We start from the raw sequence: 10,731 nt of genomic DNA, 5'->3' as shown, positions 1-10,731 counted from the left end.
AACATTGTACAGTGTTACAGTGCATAGCCTCCAGATATTTTTTTAAAACATACATTTCAAAATGATGAGAACATGTAGGGGGCAGAGAAGTGGGTCATTGTCAGTTATTACATTGCAAGATATATCTGACGATTGCTTGTGGTTATGGCACAGCCACAATCCACACAGTAAACACCAACACAAATAGTGTGCTCTCTGGCAGAAATACCGCATTCTCTAAATTTTGCAGTGCACTTCTCCTGCCATGTAATGTGAACAAAAAATCATATACTAGGGTAAAGTGTGCATATAAATGCATATATTAGTGAAAATAACATAAATGCATTGTGTCAGGGGAAATTGCTTACAAAAATGTGTATAGTATTCAAAACTGCATTAAGATGTGTTTATTAGGATAAATTTGCACTAAAATGCTGATATCTTTTCATGAGGATTATTTTTACTGGTTTGCAAACTGCTGCAGAAATGTGAACTGGATTTAGGATAACAACAACAACAACAACTTTTATTTGTATTCTGCCCTCTCCGGCTGAAACCAGGCTCAGGGCGGCTAACATAAAATATATAACATTAATATAAAATCAAACAATAATTACCTCCTAAAAACAAGTCAGGATCAAATTAAAATCTAATTAGATGGCTTTCTGCAGGGTTAGGGTTGAGGGTGAGAAATTGAGGGAACTGAGAGTTATTCTTCTTCGTTACATATGAATTCAAGCTCTGTAGCATGTCTCAGATACTATACGTACTGAGTCCTAGCCTCTGCCTGCCATCTCCACCAAGGGTTAATCAAACATGTCAAGGGAAGACAGGCTACATTCTCATTTCAAGCAGGCCAGTCACTGGTTGTCCTCTATTGCCATGAGGACCGATGAGATAGGCATGAGAAATTCTTATCATTGAATGTCACACAGGATTTGATGGACATAATCTCCTTCATATCTGTAATGTGAGAAAACAAAACGGTGGATTATAAATTTACATCCTGCTTATTTACAGACTTGAGAAAACCACACAAACTAGAATGAAAATTTAAAAATGTGTTCTCTTTTTAGACATAAGTGCATTCAGTGTACCTTCCTCCTTCAGTTATTTGGCACATAATAAGAAAATATTTAAAGGCATGCTTAGAAAGAATTCTACAGTTAGTTATTTTTCCGTGTTCTGTATAAGACTAGTTTTTCCCCCTAAAAAATAATGTCAAAAATTTGAGGGCATCTTATACATGGATAGTGCCAAGGGTGGATTTTCTTAAAACCGAGTCCCCCAAAATAGGGGGTATCTTATACATGGGGGCATCTTATAAACGGAAAAATACGGTAAATGTTGACCATGCAATACTAAGAATGCCTCAGTGAGGTACATGGTGTGGGCTTCTCCAGTGATATCTTCTTTTTGGTCCGAGGTTGTTATTCACATCAATTTTGCAATGGCAAAATCATCAATATTTTCAGATGTTCATGTACTTTTAAATTATATTCATGTAGTATTGGGATAGATGTGAATTTCGCAAGCCCTTATGGTTGCTAAGAGACTTTTACTTTTGCGCCTGGAAAGATAAATACCCACCATCTATTACACAACGTTCTGAGGATCTCATGGCACTGGCCACAATAGAACATATTTCATATTGATGTCAATTTTTTGTGGATACCTTGCTGGATATTTGGAGGGCTTATTTTAGCTTCTATGTTTAACTAAAATGTAAGCACTGCTGGTTATTGTATTCAGACTGTGAACTGATTGTGGCTTATTTTTTTCTTCATTAAATTTGCAAATAAATAATAATAATAGGAAAAAAGAAAAGATTCTCAAATAGAAAGCTGCATTCCTGCATTCACCCCTCTCTTGTTTCTTCTTCCTTCCTTCCTTCCTTCCCAGCAGACTGTGGTATAAGCATCTGTCTTGCCAGAGATCTGAACCATCATCTTGCAGCAGGCCTTTGATATTAAGCCAAGGGCCACATTAAATTGAACTGAGGGCCACATGCAATGCTAGGCTCATGTATTGCCCACTCCTGATGTAAATAAAGAGAACCCTCACACAGAGATGCTGCCCTTTTGTTTATTATATCTTTTTAGAAGGACAGTTCACCATGACTGCTGAACACAGTGCCTCTGGCTGATCCTGTTGTATAACATAGTTCAACTACTCCCCATATTTCTTGTTGGAATTCAGGTCCTGAGGGGGAAACTTGGCCACCCACATGGCACTTGCCCTCATAACCGTGCACAAAGCCCCCAGGATTCCTAAGAATGTGACTAGATCAGATGAATCAGCTTCTTCTTGGCTTCTCTCGCTACCTTTTAAAGGCACAGGAGCGCCCTGGTGAGTTAATAACACAAATGAAAGGAAAGAACATGGAAAAAGAATAGCAAAGAAGGATATTAATACATCTTTTCCCCTTTTGCTTAGTACTTCAGGAATGCTTTTGATTTTTCTCAGTTAAGTTATTCCAGCATTCCTCAACCTGGTGCTCTCTTGCTGGCTGATCATAAAATATCTGGAACTTGTTTTAATGTTGGAAGAGCTGGCCTGGGGGGAAAACACAAGAAGAAGAAGAAGAAGAAGAAGAAGAAGAAGAAGAAGAAGAAGAAGAAGAAGAAGAAGAAGACGACAACATAGCTAAACAGGACCTCCTGTATGTGAGAGCCCTTTATATTATTTCTCAACTTTCTGATATGTCATATAAGGCTGGTGGAATATATGGGATTACTTTTTGCCTTTCCTTTCCAGGAAAGGATATGTTGGTATAGGAAGCAGACAATTATTATTGTGTATGGAGGGTTGTTGGTTTTTTTGTAGCTACGTATCTTAAAATATAACATGTAATGTTCTCTGTCACAACAGGGGCTCACATCAGTGGTGAACCTTAGCATTTCAAATTTCAGTGGCGCCCTGTGCAATGCCCAAATCCACCCTCCCTCCTGCCTCTCACCTTCGGTTGGACTTCATAGCTGTGGCACTTGCTGCTGTGCCCCAGAAGCTCTGCTCCCGGTATGTCCAAACCAGTCATACCCCTACATGTGCCTTTGCCCACCGCTTGTGAGGAAGGCATGTTTGAAGTTGGCAAACCCCTTCATGAGCCTGTTGTTATAGTAGATAGTGCTTCTGACATAGATGTGCGCACACGAGATCACACATGTGTGCTCCTTGCTTTCCCCATTGATCCCTTTTGCAGCTTGCAAAACACTACAACTATCCCTGTTTACCAAGGCAGGGACAACCCTCATTATTGTTACCTGTCCCTTGGGAGAAGAAATGGTGCCTATTTTGTCCATATTTTGCCTTTGGAAGGAAATTATTTGTTTATTATTTCTACCCTACCTGTCAGTCCTCAAAAGGGTTGTGAGATGGCTTACATTTCAAAACGATGCAATGCTACATTATATATTTGATGCATTAAAATTATTATTAATTTATTTATACATCAAATATATAAAATACATTAAAATACATTAAAAACACAAAATCAAATGATTAGTTTAAAGTACAATTTGAATCACATTTAAAATCAAAATAAAATTAAGTGGGAAGCCACAAATCATAATCATAGGGGTAAGGAATTAAAATTTTACCAGGCCTGGCCACTCATGCTGGTCCTTGAGGCCTGGGACCTCCAAAGTATTATTGTTGTGGACCGTAAGGTCCTCCACGGGGCGTACCAGGAGAGGCAGTCCCATAAGTACAAGGCTCCTAGGCTGTATATGCAATAAACATAGAAAATAAATGTTGTGGAAGCCATCCATGCAGTCTGTGGAGTATTTCAGGTTTCAGGCTCGTCCTTTGGGGTATCTAAGACTGCAATCCTGCACACACTTACCTGGCATTAAGTCCCACTGAAATCGACAGGACTTACTTTCGGATTGCAGTGTGAAGGATTATGGTGTAGAAGTTAAATTTCTGAATATGGAGATGATTCCATCTTGATTCTAGCATGCACACATGTAAATGCTTGTCCATGGACACAAAATACCAGTCTGCTGCTTTCCTTCTACTAACAACCCATAGCTGCTTATTCAAACAGTAAATGTTGCTCAACAGGTTGGAGTTGCAGCTGTTTTTTAATAGATAGTAAGTGTGGAAAGGTCCTGTTTGTATGTAGGTATTCATATTTATTTATTATTACCTTCATATTCTACCTTTCCTCCAAGGAGCTCAAGGTAGCATACGTGGTTCCCTCCCTCTCCTTTTTATCTTCACAACTGCCCTATGAGGTGGGTCAGGCTGAGAGACAGTGACTACCCTAATACAGTTGCTGTTTATTCCCAGCAACTGGTAGTCAGAGGTATACAACATTGTAAACTGCCTTGTGATCCTTGGGTGAAATAATAATAATGATGATGATAATAATAATACTGCTTCTGACAATGAAGGTAGAAGAACATAGCCACCACTGTAACATTTACTTTAAATTTAATGATTTACAATTTTATATCCCACTTTTTAACCTGTAAACAGGTTCTCATGGCAGCTTATGTAAATTTTAAAATGCACAATAAAACAAATATCAAAACTTTTTTTTTAAAAAAAAGAGCAGTCAAAATACAGCAATCTACAGCAACAATAACCCAGCAACCATTTTATGTCAGATAGAACTGTCTAAACAGAAACCTCTTAATTAGTCCCTGGAAAACACTTCTATCCCAAAACACATGTTCTTCCACCATCGAGATAGAAAGACTTTGGGGCAGAAATCCAGCAGAAAGAGGCCCTCAAATGCAGCAGGTTTGGCTTGCCACATTTTGGTAAACATGTGAAGTAAAACACGTTGCCATCTAAAGAGCAGAAGCAACTGAAAGACATTAAGTTTAAATTTTGCTGATTGCAGCCCTGAATACATAGCTTAAGCATCAATCTGGCTATGGGAGTGTTTTTATTGGTGTGGCAACCAGAACAATTTTACTGAAATAATTGCCTTCCACTCCTTCATCTCTGCAACTGGTCTGCATGTAGACAGACAGAAAGACGAGCTTTGAAGTGTGTGAAACCACTTGCAGAGGTGGAGATGAGAATAGCTTCAAATCCATTTCTCTCTCTCTCTTGTCTGCAGGGGCAGCAGCCTCAAGGCAAGGAGAGGCAGCAGCTTTCCTCACTTCATGTACTGGGCTTCTTGGCAATGTGGAGACAGGTAATTACAGTATTAATTTTTTCTACGTGGGTAGATTGTGTCAGCTAGCACCCTGGGGCATTTTCAAAAGGTCACTGCACAGGTGTGCATCACTGCACTCAGCACTCAAGGCTTCAGTATGAGACAGGTAGGTAAGCCCATGACTGTGCTGTTAAATTCATAGTTAAATGATGCTGGCATATTGCATAACTACATAAGAACGTAAGAGCCTGCAAGATGCCAATGGCCTGTCTAGTTGAGCATCCTGTTTTCACCATGGCCAAGCCGATACCTGTGAGAAACCTGCAAACAGGACCCAAGCAGGGCAGCACTCTCCTCTCCTGCAGTTTCCAGTAACTGGTATTCCTGCCTCTGTCTGTAGTGGCAGAGCACAGCCAATCCCATTAATGGAAGAACAAAAAGGAAGAATGACCTTTCTAGGAAGCAGGGTGGGAGACTGAATTGTTCAACCGGTCGACCACAACCGACAGGCAGATTGGCAGTGTGCTCCAGGTCGATCGTGGGATTAAAAAAAGGTGATCGGGTGTGTGCTCCTGATCTATCACGGCGAGCTGTGGCCTCTGTGAAAGCTAGTATTTCCTGCATTGGCGTCAGAGTGTTGTAAGGAGGGAGGACAGTGTACTGTGTTGTGATCGTTTTTATGTAATCTTTCCCCCCAAAAGCTCAACAACTCTGGGTAATAATGACAATGGGTAGGCCACTGCCAGTTTTATTATACAGTACTGGGAGTAGATCGCAGTCTCTAGAGAGTTGGATGTACCTGTTTTATAGCATTCACCATGACATTATTGTCCCAAAAAGGTAGAGTCATCAGGACCACAATGCTTCATTCCCCATAGGCCATATGCTTGCATGGAGTTGCTATTTATTTGAAATATGTATCCTCAAAAGATTCTAGGGTAACAAATAAAACTATTCACATAAATACAGTAAAAAGCAACTACAAACAAGCCAATAAATGTAACACAAAGAACAATATAATAGTCTGAAAAACTCATCGTCGTCGTCTTACTTGCCAGGATGAAAGATACAGATATTTGTGTATATAGAAACCTCTGGTCTTTGTGTGGCTGGAAGGTAGCCTACAGTACAAAGGTAGGAGTCACATTCACTGCTCTGCCTTCTTTTGCCTCTGGCAGTGCCAATCATTGTGACCCTGGAAGGTTCCCGACAAGGAAATGTGGCGCTCAGTCTGAAAAAGAGCCCCGACCATCTTGGACCACTTTCACTAGTTTCATTGGTATGAGCTTTCGTGTGCATGCACACTTCTTCAGATACACATATCTCTACACAGTGTGTATCTGAAGAAGTGTGTATCTGAAGAAGAAGTGTGTATCTGAAGAAGTGTGCATGCACATGAAAGCTCATACCAAGAACTAACTTAGTTGGTCTTTAAGGTGCTACTGGAAGGATTTTTTTTTTGTTTTGACTATGGCAGACCAACACGGCTACCTATCTGTAACTAGTTTCATTGGGTCATACACAGAATAAGTTTGTAGTGGGTTATGTTTCCCCTTTGTATTCTCGGTTTCAAACACTTTTCTCTGTGGGAAACCTTATTGTATATAACTCTAGTAAGTTGAGCTCTCAAGTGAGGCATGAAACACAGTGATATTCACAACTCTTTGATCTGTGGATGATTGAGATTTGGGGTGGTGCTGATGAGGGACTACTGCCACCTGGAGGCTAGACCCAACCCTAGCAAACACTTGCAACCAAAATTACCTTTCCGTTTTGCTGTGGATGAGTGATACCCAAACTTCAGTCTGGAACATGATCTTTCAAAGCTCATCATTCATCCATCAAACTGAGCAAAGGACATTTCCTCTCACGCAAGTTTATTCCCCCAGCTGTATCCATGTTGGTAATCAGGTCCGTTGTACTAAAGACTTAGGGCATTTTCTGACTGTCACTATTTTTGAGTGGGGTTCAGTCATACATCAGCAAAGTCAGGTTGTTCAATTACAGTTTATTGGGAGAACCTGCACAACAAATCAACTCCCCAAAAATATCAGACTTCAGTGAGAAGCAAAGTGGCAGGAAAATGCAGTGGAAAGTAGGTTTGCCACCCACAGGCACCATGTTAGAGACTCTTGCTTTTGATGCTACTCAGCAAGATGATAATACAGTGTATGTAGACTATCAATAGTCTACCTCTGATACAAAGTATTTAAGTATGAGCCATACCTAGCTCTTTAGGGTTTGGGTTTATTTTTAATCTGGTAATTTCTGTAAGAATAGAGTTTCAGTGCAACCAAAGGGCAAAAATTTGTTGTACTGTGCGTGGGAAGCTAATGCATTGCCACAGCAACCACTTCAAGCAATTTTTAGCTTCACCAACCAGAAATTATGAGGTCAGGCTTCATAGTTGGAGTCTGGAAGATGAAGAACTAATTACTGTATTTTTCGCTCTATAACATGCACCAGACCACAAGACGCACCTAGTTTTTGGAGGAGGAAAACAAGAAAAAAATATATTCTGAATCTCAGAAGCCAGAACAGCAAGAGGGATCGCTGTGCAGTGAAAGCAGCGCTCCCTCTTGCTGTTCTGGCTTCTGGGATAGCTGCGCAGCCTGCATTCGCTCCATGAGACGCACACACATTTCCCCTTACTTTTTAGGAGGTAAAAAGTGAGTCTTATAGAGCAAAAAATACGGTATTTAATTTGTTTCTCAGTTTGTCTTTTTAACCACAAAGAGCTGCACAAATTTTTATTTCTTTCTTTAATAATAATAATAATAATAATAATAATAATAATAATAATAGAATTATAGAGTAGAGTTGGAAGGGACCCAAGGGTCATCCAGTCTAACTCCCTGCAATGCAGAAATCTTAGCTAAAGTACCCATGACAACGGCCACCCAACCTCTGGGTTTGAGTCCTACTTTCCAGAACAGGAGAAAAGAACTTTGTTCCATCTTCCATGTGAACAATAAATAAACCTATCACTCACAGAATCATAGAACCAATGCACTGTAGTTTTGGAAGGAACCCCCAAGGTGCATTTTTATTTCCAGGCACAGGTTGAGCACACAAAGGTGTGCACCTTATCATCTGCACATCTGTGTCTGTATGTGTTTGTGTGTGTGTGCGTGCAGCAAGTTCATCCCATGTTCAGTATATCTCCAATCTGTCTGAATTCTGACTTTTTGAGTGGAAACAAACATTTCGTAGGGATGTTAGGATTCTGGAAAAGCCCAGAATTCAGTAGCAAATTTGCAATTCCACCTATATCAGAATTGCACTAGAGTATAATTAAGTTCCTTGGGTGTGGCTGCTGTCACATGCAGACATCTTCTAGGAGCCACTGGTGGCTTCTGAGTGCTGCAGGGTGGGGACCAAAGGTGGACAAACTACCCTAGAAGGAGCACAACATGTCCCCCACCAGAGGTACTACCCCTCCTAGAACCCCGTGATGTTTCCTCAGCTGTACATCCCACTGTGTTAACTGTGTCTTATTCCTAGTTGAGTGGGCATGGGACTGCAGCCTAAGGTAGCTTGCTGGCACCCATTAAATAAAGACCAAGTCTCATTAGAGTCATTAGGAAATCCTTCTGAGTAAATATACTTAATATCGTACTAATAATAATATCAAGCCAGAAGTCTTCAATGTTTTCACGCTGGAAACTCCTTTAACCCAAACATACATATGGGGACTCACTCAAGCTTTTAATATATATTTTGACCAGAGTCTAGGGCTTGTTGATTAGAAGGTTGGCAGTTCGAATCCCCGTGACAGGGTGAGCTCCCGTTGTTCGGTCCAAGTTCTTGCCCACCTAGCAGTTCGAAAGCACATCGAGTGCAAGTAGATAGATACTGCTCCAGCGGGAAGGTAAATGCCTTTTCCGTGTGCTGCTCTGGTTCGCCAGAAGCGGCTTAGTCATGCTGGCCACAGGACCCAGAAGCTGTCTGTGGACAAACGCCGGCTCCCTCGGACTATAGAGCAAGATGAGCGCGCAACCCCCCGAGTCCGTGACTTGAGCTAACGGTCAGGGGTACCTTTACCTTTACTGTTGGTGTCATGCAACTGGAGTTTAGTTGTGACCCAGCAATGAGTCCCAGCTCACCAGACTGAAAATGAATGAGTCTGCAATCTTATGTCTGCTTATCTGGGAATAAGCTCCATGGAACTCAATGAGGCTTTCTTCTGAATAGACATGCGAGTTCGACTGCAGAAGTAACCCCAATTGTCTGGAAGTAAGTCGCACTGAATTCAATAGGCCTTATTTCTGAGTAGACATGGTGAAGACAGCATATGCCCTCTCATGGTAACTGTGAAGAATGACACTCCTCTGAGTATGACAGCACGGTCTATTATTCTACATAAAAACTACAACACATATTTATTTTCTTGTATTTATACCCCACCTTCCTTTCACTGATCAGGCCCAGACCTCAGTTTCACCATGGTTACCCTCACTTATGTTTCTTCAAACCAATAGATAAGAAGCAGTTTTTAAGATATTGGACAGTGCTCATAGATTATTCCATGTATATTCTAGACTGGTAAAACTGAAGCAGAAATAAGTTCAAAGGCCTTTAAAGTGACCACAAGATTATCCCATATAACTCATGTAGGAGTCATGCATTTTCCATCCTTCTCTTGAGCAATGTGACTTGACCCTACCCTATTTCCTTCTCTAAACTGAGGACCAGCAAGACCTGCTAAAGCTGTCAGCCAGCTAGGCATACCAACCTGCCTACACTTTGTTTTATCTAAACCAAGTTGAATGTGCAAGAGCTTTATCTTTTAAGGTGATACACAATTCCATATATAAAAACAGTTCCAATACGGATGCAGACTGGGATAAAGATGTTCCCTCTCCGAGCTTCATCTTATTTGCAAATCTGATAAGCATCCCCTCTATTCCTTCATCCAAGCCATTTATAAAGAGATAAGCTGCCCGGGCATGTTAGCAAAGTGAGGTACAAGGGCCAAAAACATTTTTTCTTTTTTAATGCAGATGACCAGGGATCAGCTGCAGTTCTGCCCAAGAGTTATGTGGGAGAATTAGCTCTTATCTTGGAAGTCAGGACTCAAAACAACTGTTAGTTGTTGTTTTTTAAAAAAATATTTAACAAAATTTATTTACATACTACTTACTAGAACAGAGGCAATTTTAAAACAAACATAAGTACTAAAAACACGTGCCAAATCAATGAGATAACATACATAGGCAACTGTTCTACCAGTTATGAACTGCTTTATGATTGTCAAAGGAAACAACAGGTTTTTCCCTATTCTAGGCCCGTCAGGGACTTCCAGGATCTCTGTCAGAAATGTTTGCTTGAGATGCAAGTCAGCATTTGTAAGGACGAATGGAGCAGAATCGACGAAATGCTGTAGATTCACAGCTGATCCATGGTAGGCAACGGAGTTGAGGGAGCCAAGGGAAGCACCGCACAAAGCAAAAAGCCTCGGCTAAGGGATCGTCGTGTGACATTTTGCTTTAGGCGAAAGCTGCATGATTCAACCCCCGCGAGCAGAAGGCAGGAGGAAAGAGAGCCGGGAGCGCGCAGACCGTAGGAATGTTCACAGCAAAGCTGAACAAACTACCTTTCCCAGAAGCCCTCGCTTTCCCGGCTGCTTGCCCCGCCTT

General features: G+C 41.0%; 1 long non-coding RNA gene across 1 annotated transcript; it reads left to right on the top strand.

Annotated features, from left to right (window-relative positions):
• The first annotated feature begins 2,425 nt into the window (after window positions 1-2,425).
• Window positions 2,426-10,673, top strand: LOC309370629. Its single transcript, XR_014168628.1, has 4 exons — window positions 2,426-2,444; window positions 2,554-2,641; window positions 5,054-5,131; window positions 10,379-10,673. It is a non-coding gene; the product is annotated as an uncharacterized lncRNA (long non-coding RNA).
• The last annotated feature ends 58 nt before the right edge of the window (window positions 10,674-10,731 follow it).

The sequence above is a fragment of the Podarcis melisellensis genome (genome assembly GCF_964234715.1).
Source record: "Podarcis melisellensis genome assembly, chromosome: 5".
Lineage (NCBI taxonomy): Eukaryota > Metazoa > Chordata > Lepidosauria > Squamata > Lacertidae > Podarcis > Podarcis melisellensis.
This window is presented reverse-complemented; position numbering and strand designations above follow the sequence as displayed.